This window comes from Euphorbia lathyris, chromosome 1 (assembly GCF_963576675.1).
Source record: "Euphorbia lathyris chromosome 1, ddEupLath1.1, whole genome shotgun sequence".
Classification (NCBI taxonomy): Eukaryota; Viridiplantae; Streptophyta; class Magnoliopsida; order Malpighiales; family Euphorbiaceae; genus Euphorbia; species Euphorbia lathyris.
In genome coordinates, this window is record NC_088910.1 from 4,832,719 (window position 1) to 4,837,369 (window position 4,651).

The window sequence follows — 4,651 nt, forward strand, 5'->3', positions numbered from 1 at the left end:
ATAAATAATGAGAGAACTCCTTTTGGCTACACTATTTAGCAGATAGATTAAAAACACCTTGTTTCACAGAAATTTTCAGATAAATTTTGTTGCTTTCAATCCCCAGCAACGGCGCCAAAAACTTGTTGTCCTCTAAACAGACTCTAGCAAGTGCACTAGATACAAGGAATAAAGTGATAAGTAGAGTATCGTCTCCACAGGGATTGATGACCAAACTTTACAAGAAAAACCTTGTAGAACAGGGTGTTCGTGGTGTATGAATTCTTTAGTTTAGAAATGATTTTGATCTGATTATTGAGAAACACTAAATATAAAGATTAAACCTTGGAAAATGTGTTTTGGTTATAATAAAAAGAGAGAACAGGCTAAGCCAAAGCGGAACAGGTTACATACAGCATCTAAGATCCTATTTATTCATGAATGTCACAAAGTGAAGTCAAGGTCTCTGCTTTAAAGCTCACTTAAGTCAATTTCCGTGTGTTCTTAAGATTCTAAGACTTACTACAACCTTAAGCGTCCTTAATGTTGGTCCTTTCTTGCATTACGAGCGAAACAGTATTTCTATCTAGAAAACCCTTGATACAATCCCCTTATATTCCTATTTCGGGTCTTGGAAGTTTGATAAAAAGATCTATAAAGATGAAAGCAGTTCCCTATCATTCATCATTCACTAAGATAGATGCATATAATCATGCTAATAAGAACTTATCAAACACATCAACATATATTAACATTCATTCATAAAAAGGAAATAAATAACTTACATAACCAGCCCTTGCTGGCCTAGCCCATTCAAAACGACTACTCACTCATACTGCCGAGTGAACAGTCTACTTCCATTCTACAGAGCTCCATCAATGGAGTCATCTTCCTCGAGAGCTCTTCTCTCTACCAAAACGTCTATTTTTCTGTTCACAAAAAGATTATCTTTCCCTTCTCCCACTACGTCTATTTAAGGGAAAAGAAAAGGTCAACACGGTACTGAAAGTATCCGAGAAAATATTACAAAAACCAACCAAATTGTTCACAAATCCTAGAATGCTAGAAGTGGTTAAGATCCTTTTGACCCTTGAACACTCAAGGGTCGAACTTTCTTGTCATCATGCTACTTTTAATTGCTCTTATCCGCCTTTCCTGCCTGCCGCTCCTGCTGTCTGTCCTGTCGTTATCCGTCATCAGAAATTACAGCGTTAGACCGCTGGATCAAAGGTTGCACGACTCCTCCTGGTATGCGTGAAACAGGCTGCTTACAGTCTGTTCGACTTAATCTTTCGTCATCTGCACAAAAACACTTATAAGACCTTCTTTCTCGTAATTTAACCCTAAAAACACCCTTAATTCAGTACAAATAACATGTTAAATTGTAGTCAAATTCATGCCTAACAGAAACATATTTGAACGTAAAATTACTCTAAATAGATATAAACAGTACGATTTCATAGCAAAAATGATGCAAATATAAATGATTTTTTATGTATATTTTGGGCTTAACAAATCTCCACACTTAATCTTTTGCTAGTCCCGAGCAAAATTTCACTGAATTTTTTCTTTAACTAACCTCTTTATGAAAATAGAACATATATCTTTGTATTTCGTTTTAAATTAGTTAAGCCGAAAAGATTAACTTCGCATGGCAAATTTATACGCAAAATATCAAACTAACTTAGTATAAATACGATATATCATTCGTCTTGTATTTTCAATTTTTGTATTGAAGCATTCGGGACAATATAAGCACACATGTTATTGAGTCTTTCGTCTCAAGGTATTTCAAAGCACAAAATTTTCTTTCCCAAACCTAAACTATTACATGAAATGAGTGAGTATTTGAGTTTAATTTATTTGCTTAGTTACGCCCGAGATAAGGGTGCTCTTGATCGTAACTTTATATGCTTTGATTTCTTTTGTGTTCGCTTAAGAGGTACCGACCATGACATGGGTGGACGCAATCGTTACTTTAAACTTAAACACGTATAATTTTTGCTTAAACGTTCCTTCCATACCTCGATTGTGATAAGGTTGGTCTCAATCGTGGCCAAAAGTTAAGAATATGATTAATTGATTTTATGAATTTAAAATTGTAACTTGGGAAAAACAAAAATAGCACATTCATCCTATATTGACTTAAAATTCAACATGTATTATGGCTAAAGTTTCCTTAAAAACTTCAATTGGTGTTAATGTAAGACGAAAATCAAACCGAGCTAAAAAAATGTTAGTTCAATTTAATGCCTATAAACCTAATTGAAAATTTAAAATAAGATCTATTTTATCATGATTTTATGATATAAGATAGAGATTGAAAATAAAGAATTTATTTACTTAAATATATTTACTCGAGACGTTTTTACTTAAAATCGTATCGGAGATTTATGAAAAATTTGAAAAATATTGCCCGAATAGAAATATTATTTCTAACGATAAAAATGACCTAAAAATAATCACAAGGTAAATATTTTCAAACATATGAAAATTAATGTAAAGTTATGAAAATAATGTTTTTTTAAAAAGTAATATCATTATTGAAAAATGTTGCAATATATGTTGCATTTGCAAAAAACAAGTGTTGCATTAAAACTTATTCTTATTTGTTATATTCATTCGTACGTGTAATAGAACGATATATGTAATATCTCCTCCGACACTTAAATTGGACCATGTCCTCATTGGTGCAAGAATGGATAAAACACGAAAAATATACGAATTAACATAGACGGAATAAGAGAGAAATGAAATTCAAAAAAAAAAAAAGAATAAGCATTCATCATAATGGAAAAAAAATAAAATTGTACCAAACAAGATAGAAATAAAAATATTGTACCAAACATAATGGAAAAACAACAAAATGTGATAGAAAAGATAAAACCTAAAGATTTGAAGGTGAATCCGGTGGAGACGGCAAAGTTTCAACGATTTGAAGAAGGAAGAACGAAAGCATCCGACGACGGGTGGATTTGTGTTCCCTCCTCAAGTTGTTGAGGTTGTCATTCATCACCACATTGTTTTCAACCAAATCATCAATCGGTAAATTCATTTGTCGATTATGTGAATTGATTTGGTTCAAAATCCGCCTTAAATCAACCGGATCATCTTCTTGTCGTGCTTGAGCTTGGGGTTGTGCTTGTGGTGCATCCTCCGCCTCTTCCTCCTCTCCGCCCTCTTCGGTAAATACAAATGGGGAACTTGAAGCTTCTCCTCCAATATTACCACGAAGATGGGCAATACGGGACTCATAAGAAACAAAAACCGGAGGAATCGAAGAAACCAATAAGTGAGCTCGTTCAAGAGCCGAAATATTCAAAAGCGGAACATATCCATGGTAGGAAGACATGTCATAATCGGCCAATTCTCCACGGGCACCCAAAGCTATAGCGGTAATAAAATTACCTAGAGGGACTTGAATGGTGTGAGCCCTCGAAGCACGATGCAAATTATCAAATAACATACCAATGCTATCAACCCTCAAACCTTTCAACAAGCAATCAATAACAAACAAATCCCCAACTTGAATCTTGGAGCTCTCAACACGACCAAACATTGAAAAACTCAAGAATTTGTGAAAGAAAAACAAACAATTATCCTTAATCATCTTGCTTGAAGTGTTTTTCGAATTAAAATAGTCTTGACCCGAAAGGGTATTCCAAATTGTGTCATTATCAAAATCCCTTGGCTTGTCAAAGAAATCACTTGTAGGGAAACCAAACATATTTCCCATGGCTTCATAATCTATGGTGTAAGTCACACCATTATTTCTAAAAGAGATAGAAGTTTTCTTCTTATTAATTTTCAAAGTGGCCAAAAACTCCACAATGTATTCCATAATGCTAGGAAATCTCATTGCAACAAAAGTTTGCCAACCCAAAGTATCAATGAAAGCATTAATCCGAGTAGAGAAGTTTAATTCCCTTACCGAATCAAAGTCAAGGAAGTGCATGTCCACAAACTCCCTTTTAGAATTGGAAAAATGGGTGAAGCATTCCACCTCGTCTTCGGAAGCAATGTCAAAATAAGCCCCACAACAAAGACGAAGACGATTCACCTCCGTAATCTTAGTGCGATTGGTGGAAACCTTTGTCCTAGGCATGATGGTTGGTGTTAGGTTTTGGAAATAGAGAAAAAGAGATGTAGAGAGAATAACCAAAGGTTGAAGATGAGTTGGGAATGGAAGGGGTGAATTGAATGAAAGAGAAAGTAGATGAAGGGGGTAATTGATTGTCAATAGAGATGAATAAATTGGGAAGAGCAAAAGTAGAGTATCGGGAAGAGTTTAGCGTATTGGATTGGTTATAAATTGAGGTGATATGATGTTTGTGTAAGGAGTAGGTATATATAGGGTTGAATAAAGTGAATTATAGGTAGATTAGGAATAGGAATAGGTCAAATTTAGTGCAAAAAGTAGGATTTCCACGCCTACAGCACGCGTGTCGCGACCGAGAATCCGGATTCTCGATCGCAACACGACAATTTCAGAGAAGAGTTCTCTCTGAAATTGGCTCGTTTTCGCTGATCTTACCGAGAATATTTGATTCTCGACCGAGAATCGACCCCTAGTGGCTTAAATTCGCGCGTTTTAACTCCATTCGGTCAATTTTCTGAACAATTATGACCTGAAACTAATTAAAACTGTACCTGTACTTAAAAACACAAATGA